The sequence below is a fragment of the Monodelphis domestica genome, chromosome 5 (assembly GCF_027887165.1).
Source record: "Monodelphis domestica isolate mMonDom1 chromosome 5, mMonDom1.pri, whole genome shotgun sequence".
NCBI classification, from domain to species: domain Eukaryota; kingdom Metazoa; phylum Chordata; class Mammalia; order Didelphimorphia; family Didelphidae; genus Monodelphis; species Monodelphis domestica.
In genome coordinates this window covers 301,772,018-301,789,948 of record NC_077231.1, presented here as the reverse complement: position 1 = coordinate 301,789,948, position 17,931 = coordinate 301,772,018, and the positions used below count along the sequence as shown (strand labels likewise).

Genomic DNA, 17,931 nt, shown 5'->3' with positions numbered 1-17,931 from the left:
TGAACAATGTCACTCTGTTGGAGTTATCCCTTCCCTGGTGATCTTTTGGGAAGCACTACGCAAGTGGATTGAAGCATTCAACTACTAAAACATCTTTAAATTTTAAATTTCCTTCCATCTAAATAGGTCTATGGAATTCAGTTATGGAAAAAAATGTTTCCCACTCTGGGCTAGTCTTCCCTCAGCTATAAAACAGTGTTTGAAATAACCAGCTACCCTGGAGTGGTGTTGGGGGAAAAAAAAGAAGAAAGAATAACACAGATTGTAAAGCACTTTGAAAATACAAAGCATTCAAGGAATGCCAAATAATAACTTTAATGACTTCCCACCTAGCCACTGTATTTGATGGTATTATCTTAAAATAACAAGTAGTGGTCCATTCTGCATAACAGAATAAACAACTGTTGTGAGTGACCTAGAAATTCAGATGTGTCATCTGGATGTTATAATGCAAACCTCAGTTCTCTTTTTGATTTTACAAGCTTTCCCCCATATTAACATATGATGACAAAAAAATTACCCACAGTAAAGAAAATAGCATCCAATTTACTTAAGATACAAAGCAAAAACACCACCAAGGTTCTTCATCATTTTAACTAGCAGGAAGCTTTTTTGCAGCAGGCCTAAGAAATCAAAAAACAAGTTGTAGCCAAGGACACTCACTAAAGGGACCTGGGCAGAAGGGCAAAGGGGGTTCCAGATCACTCCTCCTTGTATCTATGCCACATCATGAATAAAGTCATCTGTCTCTCTTAGGTTATGCAAAATTTGGAATGGAAACATTTCAATATTAGTTCAATATCCAACATTGTCTCTAACAGTCCTCAATGTCTAGAATGCTCTCTCAACTCAACTCTACCTACTGACTTCTCTGGTTTCTTTTAAGCTCCAACTAAAATCCTATCTTTCATAGAGGGCCTTTCCTAACCCCTTTTATTTCTAGTGAGTTTTCTATGCATTCTTCCTTAGTTATCCTGTGTATAGCTTTTTCTGTATATATTTGTTTGTGTGTTTTCTCCTACATTAGGTTGTAAGCTCCTTCATGGCAGGAATGATCTTTGGCCTCTTTTTTGCATCCTCAGTGCTTAGCACAGTGCTTGACTTAGTAGACACTTAATAAATGTTTATTGATTAATTGATTGATAATAGGACCATGAACTGTATTTGATCATCAAACTGATGAGGTTGAAGTTCCCTAGATCACATTCTTACATTTTTTCCTTCATATCCATCAAGAGCTACTCATCAATCTGAATGAGTAGAGACTACTCCTTTTATATTTTTTTGACACATGACATTCCACACCTGGCAAAAATGGAAAGCAAGCCAACCTTGTTTTCAACATTGTCTGCAGCAATCTTCCCATTATCCCCCCACTTTGGTGCTCTACTGTTACTCCCATTTGCAACACCTGCTGCCATGACTATTGTCAGATCCCTTATCTTCATATCAATGCAGCACCCCACCCAGATATGCCCTCCCTGGAAGGTCCCATGATTTTCATCCATTCATTCAGTGCCCCACCCACTCCATCTAGGCATCTCCAAATCAATACCCATCCCTCATTCCCTTAAAGCCCTCAAATTAGCTGTCCCTTTAGAAACAACTCATAATTCCTGACAAAGATACTACAGTGGTTTGTGCTTTCCTGCTCCAGCTCATTCCATGGATGAGGAACTGAGGCAAATACAGTTAAATTACTTGCCCAGCATCACACAACTAGAAAGTGTTTGATATCAGATCTGAACTCAAAAGGTTTAGTTTTCATTACTCTATGGCCAGCATTCTAATTACTCTACCACCTGGTTTTTCCTCGTTAATGGTTAATGCATCTTAACTATTGAGATTTAAACGGGAGATGTCTGAAGGTAGCATTCTTTATTCCCCAAAGAATAATGTTCTGATGTTAGAATTTTAGGCACCATGGCACTCTAGAAAGGATGAGATATTTGTGGTCAGGGAATCCTGACCCCACACTACACCACATACCATCCACATGACTATACCTAATGTAAGGCCAAACATTAAGCACCTAGAGTTTGCTGCTTTTGATCCACTCTAGTTAATAACTCATTATTCACTCTTCTTTCTGTTAAGATAACCTATTTATTATTTTTCCTTTGCAAATTTATAGCCTTTGTTTTGTTTTTTTTCCCAAATGTCAGCTAAGTCTCCTGAATTACTTACCAGAATGGACATAAACTTTTCAAATTAAGTTGTTTTGCCTTGAAGAAAAATAATAAAAAGGGCATAGATAAAGAGATGGGAAGTATTTAAAGGTCCAGAACTCTCATTTTATAGATGAAGAACTGAGACTCAAAACAGGAAAAGTTTGTCCATTATTACAGTGAAATGATGGTAGAACTGGAATTCTAACTGGGTCTTTGTATAACAACTCTTTCAACTATCTCATCCTTTCATCATTTGGTAAGGTTTCAGCAATACTGTACTCAATTTACTATGAGTAGATAAACCTTGACCAAATAGATCCCAACATCCATCATCTCTACCTTATGGAGTGGAAATGAACCTTAGTTTTTCAAATAGCACTGACTATTCCCAGTGTCTGGAATGATCTGCTTCCTCACCTGTGCCTCCCGGCTTTGCTCATTTTTTCTTTCAAGACTCCATTCAAATCCCATCTTCTGTAAGGGTGCTTTTCTACTGAGATTCTTTCCACTTACTATATATATATATATATATATATATATATATATATATATATATATAATGCACATGAGTTGTTTATATGTTGTCTCTCTCATTATTATAAAAGTTTTTTGAGAGTTGGTGATGTGTTTTACTTTTCCTTGCATTTCCAAAGTGCCTTGCATTTGGAACAACAAAATGGTTGTTGACTGACTGACTGAAGGGAAACAAAGCTTGGGAACCTAGAAAAGCTTTCAAATGGTCACACCAATACATGGTACCTAGATCTTAAACCTTGTAGAGATAACCTCACCAAGTTGGCTATGAGGTTGTGACTTCTTTAGCCAATGAAGAGAAAGTTATTAAAACAAGTATCAGGGCAACTGAGACCAGTAAATCCCTTGATTTAAATGTTTTAGATATGGTCCTTCATTCTGTACCTCTTATTGACTCTGATAGTGCTCCACCTCTCTATTTCAACACCTCTGGAACCTGTGATTTATTCTGCTTGTGCACTGGTTCCTCTTAAACAAGTCACAGCCTGGCTATCCTTTAATAGATGGTTTCATGAGTTGCAATCAAAATCAAAATATTCACTACCTGATGGTCAATGTTCTGGTAACTAAGTCTTTTCTAAGTAAATTAGTCTGGCCTCTGGATAAAAAACTAATGGTTTATCAAAGGGACCACAATAGAAGGAATTCCTAGAGTTGCAACCCATTGACATTGTCTTCAAGAACACAAATCCTCTCCTAGATCTGATGAGGCATAAATGGCAGACTATAATCTAGTACACATAAAAAGAACAAAGAGAATCTTGGTGTTGGTCCTTAAGGTGTGTTCATCGGTCATGATAAAGATGATCCAGCATCAAAGTTATATCTTTTCTCACTCTTGGAAGATAAGAAGTGGGGAGGGAGGCATGTGGGGGCAGCTGTCTCAGAAGGTGATCATTTAGCTGCCATATACATCATAAAAGGAAATGGGCTCTAGTTGTTTCATTCTGCAGCATCATAAAAACTCTAAATTATGACTGTCTCTACCGTAACTGGATGAATAAAACCTTAATTGCCTTGATTTTGAATTTCCAACCAATGTAAAAAAATCCAATTTAAATATTAACGTTAAAACAGGATGCTCATGTCCCAACTCATTTGTCTTCAAAACAACCCAGCCCTATACACACATTGGGGTAATGATACCTACCTTGGAAGCATGCTGGGAGAATGAGCACTTATAAAGTGTTTGGAAGAAAAGATCTTAAAATTATTAGCAAAAAACTACAATTCCAAATTGTTTCAAAAATGGATTTCTCAGAGAAGGGGCTGTGCATTTTAAATGCAAAATGGCTCTTCCATCCCATCCTAATTACAAGTTAGTTATGGTTTCAAATTGGGAAGTGACTGCAGCTATAAGTTTGCTGGAACTTTGTGGTTTCACCCCTCTATCAGCAGTCTGCTCTCTGGGGATTCTGTGGAAAGCACTAAACACTTTGCTATCTTCAGCCTCCATGTAGTACTTCATGCATGGGCCCTAGATCCTCTGTGACATGTTCTTGCTCCCTGTGGCTTAATGGGGTGATTCTCATTATTTTGAAAGATGGAAATGGCTTACCCAGCCAGACTTTAAAACTAGTAGCAGTGGTGAAAGAACACAGGGGAAAGGGGGAGGGCAGAGAAAAGATGGCCATGGGTTCTGGAAGCTCACTTCAATGGTTAATGTACCAAGTTTTGATTATAGCCTATGAATAGGAACAGGAGGCAGCTTTTGTGATGAAATGGTTTTAGCAGACCTGAAATATTTCCTTACTCACAATTATTTTCCTCACCAATTTAAAATTCCCACAATTCTCCCTTGTGTATTAAGGATCTGAATTGTTCAGATTTATATTCCTCATCAAGCACTTTCTTCGTGAAAACCCAGGAGCCTCCAGTCTCTCCCTCCAACTTTCTACTGGACATCTCATATGAGATGGGTGAAACTGTCATCCTTTTAATCCTCACTCTCACCCCAATATCCAATCTATTGACAAGTCTTGTTGATTGTACCTTTGTACTATTTCTTATGTATACTCTCTTCTCCCCTCTAATAATGCCACCACTTGGGCTTGAGCTTTTATCACCTCACACCTAGTTCTGGCCCATGTCTCTACCTTATGATTCCCACAACTCCAGTCCCTCCTCTACTCAGCTGTGATTTTCCCAAAGCATGTCTGATCAAATCAGGATGCCCTCCTATCCCCACATTGATTAAACTACTGAATGTGAACTAAAGGCTCACCATCATCTCCAAGATCAAATATAAACATTTCTCTTTAGCATTCAAAGCTCCTTCTTATCTTTCTAGTCTTCTTTTACCTTACTGAGCTCCATATACTCTGTGATTCAGTAACACTGGCCTTCTTGTTTTTCCTCTAACGAGACAATCCAGGTCCCTATTCTGCACTGTTACTGGTTATTTCTATGCCTGGAATTCTCTCCTTCCTCATCTCTGACTCCTGGCTTCCCTGACTTCCTTTAAATGTCAACCAAGATTGCCACCTTCTGCAAGAAGCCTTTCCAGACTCCCTTAATGTGAGCACCTTCTTTCTGTGACTATCTGCAATTTATCAAATTTCGATATAGCTGCATGTTGTCTCCCCTTTTGGTTCAAGAGCTTCTTAAAGGCAGGGGTTGTGCTTGCCTTTCTTTTTATCCACAGCACTTGGCACAATACAGAGCACATAGTAGGCATTTAATAAATGGTTGTTGATTTAATATTTTCATTGAGACTGAGCAGTTCAGTCATTTGCTCAAGGTCATGCAAGTACTATGGATCAGGATTAGAACTTAGATCTTCTACCCCAAGCTTTAGTTTAGTTTTCCAGAAGTGAAGTGTCAAACTCTGCCAGTTTATGCCTGGCAAGTCTCCCCAGTGCAGAATCAGAGTAAAAAACATGTGGGAAATAATTAATAAAATAAATAAAAATACATCAAAAACAAGATGATTTTACTTTTTATGGTTAGATAAATAAGCACCCCTCAAGGGTCTTTATATATGATTAAGTGCCCCTTATTTCTATTTGAGTTTGAGACCACTGCCCTAAGACAAATTGCCTTGAAAGCACTGGAACTTCCTGTTCCATTGCCCCCTGGTAACAATAATGATGACAACACTAAAATAATGCCTACTATCTGCAAGGCTCTTTGCAAATATCAACTCATTTGATCCTCAAAACAACTTTGGGAGGTAGGGGCTATTTATGATGTCATTTTACAGATGAGGAAACTGAGGGAAACCAACATTAAATGACAGCCAGGGTCACACAACTAAAGTGTCTAAGGCTGAATTTGAACTCAGGTCCCTTGGCTCACTCCACATAAGGAGAGCTGTAGTAGTAGTCTCTTGTCAAATAATAAGTACAGTGGCATTGTAGGGTGTGTGAGGACATATACCCAACACTTTTATAGGATACATAATAATAATGATGATGTTAAAGAAGATTATTAAATGGAGAGATAACTTCAAAGCCAAAAATGATACCACCTAGCACACCTATAACCTTTTCATTTTAAGAAGTGCTTCACATATGTTCTCTCATTTAATCCTTAAAAGAATCCTTTGAGGTAGGTGCTATTATCTTCTCTATTTTACAGGTGAGGAAACTGACACTGAGAAAGATGTAAGTGGATTATGCAGGACCACACTCCTGTATGAGACATGATTTGATCTCAGGTTGTCCTCACTCCAAGTCCAACTCTTCATCTACTGATCAACCCAGGGTCTAAGAAGACCTGTATCTCCTGGGATTGGCACATACTGGCAATAGATAGTGATACTGAGCAAATCACTTAACTTTTCTTGGATCTAAGCACCTAAAGACTATAAATTTTCAGAAAATCTGACCACCTACATTAGTAAGAAAGCTTACTCATCTAAAAGATTTGTATGTCAATGAAATCACTAGCCTAGTCATTATAGCTCTACCTGATAGTAATAGTAATGACAATGCTAAGAATCACTCATGTAGAATTTTAGAGCATGGAAAAAAGTTTTTATTTATAAACATACATAAGAGTCTCAGTTGAGCCTCACAGCAGCAATATGCAAGAATTACTAACAAATCAATTAATGAATTGTGACTCAGAGATTTTATGTCTCCCCAAAATGATAGCAGCTGATAGTGCAGTAGTCAGAGGGTTGAATCTGTAGTCAAAAAGACTTGGGTTCTGATTGTGCCTCAGACACTTACTAGTTTTCTGAGTCTAGAAAAAACCTGATTTATTTAAAGCCTGGGTCCCTAGTTAGAAAATGGAGAAAATAATATCATCTTATATACAACACAGCTCCATCGTGGAAATGAAATCATATAAAATAGTTTGCAAACTTTAAAGTATTCTGTAAATGTTGTTGCTGTTAATTATGACACAAGGATTTGGACCGTTGTCTTCCTCTCTCTAGGACTGGCAAAATATTCTCTATACCATCTTAAGTATGACTAACTCTGACTCACTGATAATGAATTTTCGATGTTTGTAGAATATTTGAAGGTGAGATTCCCAAAGAGACTAGGAAGTGCAGCACCTTTCCCACCTGTCAAAAGTTCAAATAGCAAACAAGACAACAAATGCATGCAGGTATCTATCTACTTTTTTCTCAATCTGCATTTTCTTTCTCATCTTCAAAGTATATAATTCTTCCTTCAGTATTTCCAATGTCTTATTATACCATCTCCATTTATTACAACTCTTTATGACTGGTTGGGTGATGACAGGGTATTTGGCACTTCGTTAAACACATAGAAAGACATGCTCCCTGCTGTAACCACCTGACAACAAGCTGAGAGGATATAATTCATGAATGATTAGAAAGAATTTAGCTCTTGAAGAAAAGTAGTTCTTTTGTTTATATTTTGTCATTTTTCTGAAGTACAAGAGTCAGATGATCTGCAAGCATTTTGGGAGTGCTTACTGTGTGCTAGGTGTTTTGATGGGTATTGGGGATCTGCAGACCAACAAGACATACAACAGTCCCTGCCTTCAAGGAAGACTCTCAGCCTTCAACACTCCCACTGCTCTCAGTAGATGAGATTAGTTTATTTGCCAAGGATAACTTCCCCTGGATGACATAAGTTCAGAGCTGGAAGATATCTAATTTACCTCTCAAACAAAAACAGTTTTCAACACAGTATGCCTCATAGTTGGTCCTACGGCTTTGGTGGGAAGGTGCACAATGAGGGAGTGCTTACAGAGATCCATTCTATATTGAGACCATTCTAATCCTAATTATATATACATATATATATATATGTATATATAATGAATTTATATATTATATATAGGAAGATTATATAGGAAGAGTTCCCCAATGTCAAGTTTAAATTGGCCTCTTTGCCACTTCCCCATTGATCCTACTTCTGCCCAATGTGGTCAAAGAAGATCAAACCTAATCCCTTATCCAATGTGACAGATTCAAGCATTTAGTACCAGCTGTCATTTCTCCATTTCATTCCCCTCAGGTATGACTCCTTCAATCAATTTTTTGACCTCTATGCTAAATATCCTCATTTCTTACGAATAATCCTCATATGACATGATCTTAGAGACTTTTGCCAAACCCTTTTTTGGATGTTATCCAGTTTACCAAAGCTAATTAATTAACAAATATGTGTTAAGTGCCTTCTGATGTGCCAAACACTATGCTAAATCATAATAATATAAATACAAAAATGAAAAATTCTTTGCCCTAAAGGAACTTACATTCTTTTTTTGCTAAATTGTGGCAACCAGAACTGAACTCAATACTTCTTTAATGTCCATTAGTCCATCCCTTTGCAGTTCCTCTAGGAACTCAAGCCAATGTTTATTTCCATTTCTTCTCTCCTATATTCAATAATTACCTCTCTACTGACTCCTCTCATCCTACAAATGCTCTCAGGTCTTTCTAGCTAAAAAGTGGGGGGGGGCACAAATCAGAAAAAAAAATGAAAACATAAAATGAAAAATTTCCTTTTTCTATGTTTGGAAATAATCAATAAGTTACTATTGCTGCATTGGAGAAATATATTTGAAAATAGTAGAGTATGACTAAATAGAGAAAATGGAGATAGATTCTGGAAAACTTGAGAGTGTATTGTGTAGGTAATTTTAAATCATTTGAACTCTTAAAAGTAAAATCAGTAACGTTAAACCACTTCCTCTAAAAGTACACCAGTGAAGAGGAGGAGTGTGGATCGATGGGGAAGACTGGAGACCAAGATCAAAGGAACCAGACTATTTGTCTTACAGCAAAGATGAAGTATTTTCTCCATCTCAACTATTGCTATAATTAACTAGACCTGAATTTCTAAACAAACATTTAGTTAGGCATAAGCTATATGATAAAACATCTATGGCCCTACCAAAGGGACAATGACCTGGTCCTACAATTAACAGGTTATGAAGGCATCCTGAAAGAGGTAACCATAGTGGGAGTGATTACCCTTTGAAAGGAAGTTCAAGAACATTCATCTAAATTAGCTTTATTATTCATTATTATTTATTGTTACATATTATTATACTTTCCATCATTCCTTAGCTTGATACAACTCAATTTGCTCTCCTTTCTCCCTGGTTTCTCCACTTCTCCTACCCATTCATTCTTTTTGCTTTTTCTCATGCTCAGCATTAAGACATTTTGAGTAGTCTTAAAGTAATCACAACATTAATGTCACCAAGATGCTGCTCAGCATGGACATATGTGACAGGGGTATTATTTTGGATACTATCCAATTCAATTCAGCAATCATTTATCATGAACCTATTATGTCCTAGGCATTACACTAGGCACTAGAGATACAAAAATGGTCATTGCTTCAGAAACTTTTGCATTCTACCATGATTAAATACTATATAGCACCAAAGAAATTTGTTAGGCTTGGGAGACTTCAATCAATCAATCAATGGGTATTTATCAAACACTGACAAAATTCAAGACACAGGGCTGGGGATACCAATTCATAAGCCAAATAGTCTGTGCCCTCAAGAAATTTACATTCTTACTGGTGTTCTATCATGAAATTTTCATGGAAGCATTTCATTATGAGGTCAGGATCATGCTGATGGCATGGATCCTACCACGTTTTTCTGTCATATAGGGATTGGCACTACATAGTACTCACTGGGGAACTTTCATTTTCTCACTAACTCAAAGGCTAATAAAATTATTCTTGCTCTATCCATTCAAAGAGCTTGGGGTAGACAGGACCAGGTTACTGTCCATGGTAGTAAGTTGGCCATAAGAAACATTATTGATCTTGTTTAGTCCTGGTCAGAAAAGCCTAAGAAGATGGCAGCTTTCTCTAAAGTTCACTCCAGATTGAACACTACCATCCTATAATCCCTAAGCTCCTAGTATTCCCCCAAAAAATAACATTCCCTACTGCCAAATGACTTACAACAGACCCACCGGCAATTACCAAGTCACTGACTTAATACCATTCCAAGTTGAGGTATTCCAAAATAAGTTTCAAAAAACAAAACCTAAAATCTAGCATTTATTTACAAGCAAGAATACTGTTTTCAATGTTAAACACTAGCAAAAACGTATCCATTACACAAAATGACCAAAGGAGTTCTTTCCAATTTAAGTTCACCTCTATTTTACATTGAAGAACTATGCCATAATCATCTCTTTGACTTATTTTGCCTGGAAACACATGCCCCAAATAGGACTCTATTCCCTTCAGACTTTAATGCAATGTTCTTAAAGGAATTCCATGACTAAAGAATTATCTAAGAAGATTAGATCCCAGGTAGTTACAGAGTATACTTCCTTATCAGCAAGGAGCTAAAGATAACCTTCATAATCAATAGGTAAAGGATAGGAAACACTATGGACTTTCTCCATAAAAACAAGGTTTCCATACTGCAAGATATCCCACAGTGTGAGCTCTGAGATTTTTTTACCTTTCCTTGAAAGATATGAAAAGGAAATCTGGTATGTCTTTTGCTATCATATGAAGAAATGAATTCAGTCCTTTAATCATTCATAAAATTCTTAACTTTTAGAGTTTCAGCAATTGCATAATAATTGCAAACATCCATATGATATGGACCTGTCAATAACTGATCACATTAGAAAGCTGCTATGTATAGGGAAAATGCCTTCAATTTAATTCATTCTAAAATGAACTTCAATAGCTTCTCCTACACAACTATAGAAACTGTCACTTAAAGAGACTTTGAAATCTTTTGCAATTGTAGCTTACCATCCTTCTATTTGTGGGAAACTAGAAATCTAAGTATCATTCTAAAAAAATAAACCTCTTACTGGTGATCACTAAAAAGAAACCAAATAATGGAAAGAGTGGATAGAGAGAATTTCTTTCCTGATAGAATTATTGTTAATTCTTATTTAAAGAATTAACTAAAAAATAATTATAAAGAAAATTCCTTTTTTTCAGTCAGGAATCAGAGATTCTTTAGAAAAAGGAGAATTTTTAACTCTAGTCTTGGAGAGTTACCTGTCATGGCTGGAAATATATTAGAAGAGAGAAGTAACTTTGCCCTTGAGACTTTGGCTACTCTCCAGAGAAGTTAGTGGGGATTTGATTCAGAAGTGAAAAATCAAGAGCTAAAATGATGGTTAAAGGTGACTATGACTATAATATTTCTTTAAGCTACTATATTATAAATAATAATATATTTGTATTATGGTTATCCTGTTAAAGTATATGGGCAATAACTTTAAAGTATGTGCACATATTTGCATATTTAGAGAAAATGAGAGAGGAAGCAACTGATTAGGGAAAAGTGATTTTTCAAGTTTATTAAATAAATACAATTAATATATTTTAATATGAAGTAAATGTATTAAATACCCATTAATGAATAGTATTAAATACTTTCATGTAAATATTATTTCACTAACTAGGGTGGGGGCTCAGAGATAACTATCTGAAAAACAATTTGCAATTTTGGTAATTAATAAATTCCTAAATATATCTCTTAATTATTTTAAAACACAGAATGAAATGAATATTGTAGAGAATCAAAGTGTAGGCTAAGTAAAATGAAGTTAATAAGGTTGATGCTAAAATACTGCTCTGAATATTGTCCAGAACCTTTTTCCCTTTCTTTCTCATGGGCATTTTCACATGAAATCATACATATAAAGTGCCTGATCATGCCGCTGCTACTCATAACATTGACTTGATTCTTTTTCATTTGATGCATTTTAATTTTGTGTAACTATTATTTCATTGCTTATCATTATATAGACTGCAAGTCTAATGATAGTATTATTGATTTATTAGATATGAATTTATGTCATCCTTACTTAGAAAATGATTGACATATTGGAAAATATTATGGTGTTTGGGAACTGGGAACTCATTGAGGGCTCTTGACTAATGGGAATTAAAATAAGTATTGATTTACAGGTAATTGATAGTGAGGCCAGAGATGGAGAAACCATTTGGTATTCTGTAAATTACCAATCTTTTGGATCATGTCAAAATATTGAATATTTTGACAACAGGAAATGACACTTTGGAAAATGACATGGATGCTTCCTTTTGAGAAGGAAGAGATAGTCACAAGAATATAGGCCTTAATGGAAAAAGAAGGCCTGCCAGAAAGAAAAATAAAGGAAATTCTAACTCAGAAAAAAGGATAATACCCTTTTCAGTGAGGCAAGAGCCAGAGTTCTTGATTTTAAAAAGGACACGATGTCCTTGGGCAATGCCCAAATCATTCTATCTTTGCTGAGGAATATCTTAAGTCAGAGTTGGGATGGTTTTCTGGGAAAAGTACCATGTCCTCTTTCAGGGAACAAACATAGGAAGTGTGATTCAACAAGGTGACAAAATCATCACAGAATTGGCAAGCATCTGAGTCAGAAATGATGAATAGTTTAATGGATACCTCAGAGAGTCATCTTTTAGACATGCACAGGAGTTGAAGGATATCAAAGATTCTGGACTCATGGCAAGCCTGATTGCAAAAACTAGAGAGATGATTTGGTGTCAATAGAGTGCTATGGCACATATTTCTTTGTTAAGCTACAAAGGGAAAGAGCCTACTGTCACTCCAGCTGAATGCTGAACTGAAAAGACAACTAAAAAAAAAAAAGGAACAGGAAAGCTTGGAAAAGCAAATGAAGCTACACTCATATGTGTAGGTTATGGCTTCATACACAGCCTGGAGATAAAGTGGAATCTATTTGACACTGATAAGTACCACCTCTTCCTAATTTAAAGACATCAATGGTCAGAACATAAAGGATTTAATGCAGAAGCATTATAGTGCCTAGGAGCGCTTACCCTGGAAAAAACTCAGCTTTGTCTGGCTATAAAGCATCTTCTTGTGTATAAGCTTAAGAAGAACAAACAAATTTAATCGATAACAGAGTCTGGAATATATAAGTTTATAAAGGTTCTGTTGTAACATGGGGATTTAGACAAAATTCCCCTATTTGTGAAAGGGGAAAAAATAGGAAAATAAAGGTCACAACAGTTTGATGTAAAATCACCATAATTAAAAAGTAGAAAAATGTATTTCTCTGTCTTGGATAGAATCACAAAAGTAATAAATTTACTCAAAAATAAAATGAAGAGTTTGTGAGTGAGAAGCTAAAGTCCAAGGGATTAGAAAATGAAGAGGGGTCAGTAAGAGAACTCATACTGAACCCCAAGATCATCAGTTAGATTTCAACGATTTGGTATAAGACTATCACCATCAAGATACAATCAGAGAAGAAGGACCATTCTGTGATAAAAGTGGCCTTAAATATGTCAAGAGCACTTGAAAAGAGAATTATTCTTTGGTTCAGAGGAAACTGATGCCTGTGAGATCATTATCAAGAAAAAGACAGTATTGGGTCTGAATTTGTTATAAAAAATGAAAGCAAGATAACAAAATTTTGCTGAAAAACCTTAGTATTCAGAGACTATTGAAAAGACTTGGGTCAGAAATTAAACACAGATTTGATAACAAGATTGAAAAAATCTGGAGATTAGCTATTCTGCTGAAGAAGACATTGGAAAATGGAGCAGTACAAGAAATATATGTTTTCATATATGTCCATATTGTGGGGGGGGGAGAGAGAGAGAGAGAGAGAGAGAGAGAGAGAGAGAGAGAGAGAGAGAGAGAGAGAGAGAGAGAGAGAGAGAGAGAGAGAGAGAGAGAGAGAGAGAAAGAGAGGGAGAGAGAAAGAGAGGGAGAGAACAGAGGAGAGGAATCAGGAATATTTGAGTTCAAATTTTGTCTCAGATAAGTCACATAATCTTTACCTTAGTTTCCTCAACTACAAAATGGTAGTAATAGCAGCCCCTACCTCATAGGGTTATGGTAAGAATTAAAATGAGAGATTCAAGCACCGAAATGCCTTGCTTCCTAGTCCACACAGATAGTTTCCAAGAAAAGGTATTACTTTGAGTACAACAAGCACTGTATATTAGAAACTCAATATCCTCACCTAGGATTTAAGGGGATGAGTGAATTCTTTGGCAGTATCATTCTTATTCAAGGGCTGATTGGTAGAGTCCCTAGGAGTCTTCACTTTATCTAACATTCTGGACCCCTTGTGCAATTTGGTCAAATCTATGGACCCCTTCTCAGAATCATATTCTTAATTGTATTATTATAAAATATAGATTATAATATAGAAATCACATTATGGAAATATTAAAGAAAAATCCAAATGAAGAATTTCTGTCTTAATGAAAAAACAAATCATAGAATTTAGCAACGCTGTTAGCAAATCTACACTATAAGCCAACTTAGTTACAGATTTACATTTCGTCCCCCACTCCCTATACCCAGAATGTTCTCCCAATACTGTGTATTGGTTCCAAGGCAGAAGAATAGTAAGGGCTAGGAAATGAAGGTCAAGTGACTTGCTCAGGATCACACAGCTGGGAAGTGTCTGAGACCAGATTTTAGCCTAGGACTTCCCATCTCTAGGCCTGACTCTCAATCCACTTAGCCACCCAGCTGCCCCCTAATCTATTTATTTCTTATGTGTACATAGTCATTTGTATATTGTTCCCACTATTATAAGGTGAACTTCTTGAGGGCAGGTACTGCTTTTGCCCTTCTCTGTATTCCTAGAAGCTATCACAATGACTGTCCATATGGTCAGTGCTGACTGAGATGTAGAATGACCATTAGGCAACAAAAGACTTGGAGCAATCGAAGCTATCCATGGCCTAAGTTAGGATAATGCCAAAGATTCCCTGAACCAGATGTAATTCATTGCTGAATTAAATGTCCTATTGCTTTGGATTTTTTGATGTATAAATGATGTGTCATGTATGTATTATTATCCTATTTAATTACTACTGTTTCTATTGTAGTTCCATTGTTGAATTCAATACATCAGCAAGTAGAGATTAAATACCTAGTGTGCATTATATACTAAAAGTAGAAAGACAAAAATGGAGGCAGTCCCTGCCCTTGAACCTTTTCCATTCTTCTGGAGGGAAAGTAGCAAGTAGATGGGAGCAGGTAAATCCATCATATCTTTGGGTAGCAGAATTTCTAAACACTGAGGAAATCTGTACATGAAATGGTAGATAGACTGAGCCTTGAAGGGATTCCAAGAGGCAGAGGTGAAGATGGGTGGCATTCCAAGCATCCTAATCAGGGCACCAGTCTCCCTGATGCTCCCTACAGTTCCTTGGAAACAAGGACTATCATTTACTTTGTCTCTATTTCTCCAGTGCCTAGTAAGCTGCCTGGGACATTTGATGCTTGATAGTTAGTTGCTTATTGCATTGAACTGGCAGTTCAAGGGATGACTTCATGTCCAATGAGGCATAAGATGGAGGAATGCACTCTATTTCCTAAAGTGGATCAGATTCCATAGGGAAGGCAAAGTTTACTATTGTCCTAGACCCCCTGGGTTTCTTAATCTTCGGGGAGTGGGGTATAGCTACCTTTGGCTGTCAAGTGAGTCCCATGGATCTTTTCCTCAGAATGTTTTTGAACATGTAGAAATATATCAGATTACAAAAGAAATCACATATATTGAAATAATCGTTTTTGAAACAAGTTTATGAACTCAAAGTTAATCACTACAGCTTTGACTCTACTAGACCTTTTAAACACACATAATCATCCACAACAATGGATCTTGCATATTTGTATCATCTTATTTTGCCTATTATAACAGTCCACTCAAAATAGCTCTTTGTATTAGGCTTACAAAACACAAAATTAATGCATAGTCACACACTCTTCTCGGTAGACATTCATACACAGGGCAAGGGACTGTTGATTCACTGATTCACATGGGTCAACTCATGGTTAACCACAGCAATAGAAATCAAAACAGAAGTGAGTAATGGAAAATGGCAGAGCATTCCTTAGGCCGTGCTGGGTTAGAAATTCTACTGCCCAGTGCCACGACAACTAGTAGCCAGACAATGGGCATGCCACGTCACTTATGCAATCTTTGGCATCTTCCTATTTAAAATGAGTGGGTTGGACTAAATGTTACCTACAGTTCTTCTCCCCTCTAACTGGACAACGGAGTACCCCAGAGAGCTTTCAGAAGGAGCAGGCCAATATCCCCTAGCCATGCCCTTGGCAGGTCAGACACTGCTGGGCTCACCAACAGCTACTCCACAAAGCAACTGAGGACACAGTTTGCAGGAAGGTGACAGAAATCTCATTGCCAAGGAAAATGAATGTGTTTTATTGTAAAGCAAGCACATTTACATAATGCAAGTCAGCACAACCACGATTTCCATAAATCCTATCACTCCTTATTCTTGAATTCTTCAGAAAGGACCCTTTTAAATGGGTGAGATCTTGGCTAGGGGCTCAGCAGCATTATTGCTTACAGATAGAGCCTTTCAGCTTTGTCTTAGGAATTGGCATTTCAAATGTCACCAGACTGACTCAGGATTGTAAGTTCTGCAGACTGGAAGTCAATATATATATATATATATATATATATATGATTACTCTGCCGCCACCCCCAACTTCAAGACTGGACAGGAATCACGTTTTGCAGAAATAACTTATGATGCATTCTAGCACATTGTGCAGAACATATCATACATTGTATAGGAATCGGAAATGCCATGCATGTTTGGGAGATTTGAACTCCAGCTGATAACCATACTCAGTTTGCTTCACTACCAGAGCAAATGTGACTGGGGCATTTCCTGGAAGCAAACTAAAAACTGAAAAGTAATTCAGTTAATTTTCCCTAGAAAGAACACTACCCAAATCAATAACAGGGTTGATCATACTGATTTAGATCATCAATGACTGGGTGTTGCCACATTTAGACAGGTGAAACAATTCCTCTGGAGACCAAGAGGGGAGTAGCTGCAGCCAAAAATAGGAAGGGGGGAACCAGCCTCTCTCCTCAAAACTGAGCCAAGCAATAATAATATGACTAAAGAACTGAAAATAATAATGGGAGAAAGATCAAGAGAGCCAGGTGAGATCCATGTCAGACCAGTACAGAGCCAGGAAATGAAGTTGCCAGATCTTTCTTTGTGTGTTTGTTTTGGGGTTTGCTTGTGTAGCTTGGGCCTCTGTGGCTTCATTATACACTGCTAGAAGTGATAGAGGTGGATTGTAGACCAAAGGCTAGGACTAGGCAGTAATGCATTTATGCCACGAGATCAGTGACAACTACATCCCTGAAAATAATTTTTGAGAATTCCATTAATTCATTCAGTATCCCGGTGCCAAGAGATTAGAAGATCCTTGCAATCAGAGGTCACGGCACCCTGACAAAAGACATTCTAGGATGCTAACTCTGAAAACTCTTTGGGGTAAAGCTGTTGAGTATAAAAATCATTTTCGGGATGAAACCACATTCTTGCTCTAATACCCTAGTCAGTATTTCTTGGATGAAGAAAAGGGGGAAATAGGCAATGCAAAACTAACTAAGGACTCAGAACTGAGAGTTGCTTCTTTCTGAATATTCAGAGATAATGCTCAGGTGTATGTTTTTAACTTATACATTGTGATGCAAGACTTTAAATGTCAAGAAGAGGGTTGGGTGGGAACTCTCCAGCTTGTCCCAGTCCAAAAGAATGTTAGTATGGGTCCCAGGTCTCATTGTCCTCTCGCCTGGGCCTCAGGACTGTTGAAACTGATATCTGCTATTCTGGAAATCCAGTTTCTTCAAGTCAAAGCCTGGATCAAATTCGGAGGAGTAGTTGGTCCTCCTTAAAGTTCTTGGCCATTCAGAGATATCTGTGCAGGAAAAACAAAATGAAGAGCCAATCAGCTGCTTGCATTAATATTCTAAGGAATAATGGATGAGGGAAGGAAGGAAAGAAGAAAAAAGTCATTT

At 37.0% G+C, this 17,931-nt stretch overlaps 1 protein-coding gene and 1 long non-coding RNA gene across 17 annotated transcripts in view; both read right to left on the bottom strand.

Annotated features, from left to right (window-relative positions):
• The window catches only part of RBMS3 (RNA binding motif single stranded interacting protein 3), a 1,500,462-nt gene that overhangs the window by 1,262,219 nt on the left and 220,312 nt on the right, over positions 1–17,931 (bottom strand). The gene's annotated exons all lie outside the window — the stretch shown is intronic.
• Positions 1,290–17,931, bottom strand: part of LOC107649943 (uncharacterized) — a 100,004-nt gene continuing 83,362 nt past the window's right edge. For both annotated transcript variants that reach the window (XR_001624549.2, XR_008912594.1), the window contains exon 4: positions 1,290–17,831. This is a non-coding gene — a long non-coding RNA (uncharacterized LOC107649943). The remainder of the gene's footprint in view (positions 17,832–17,931) is intronic.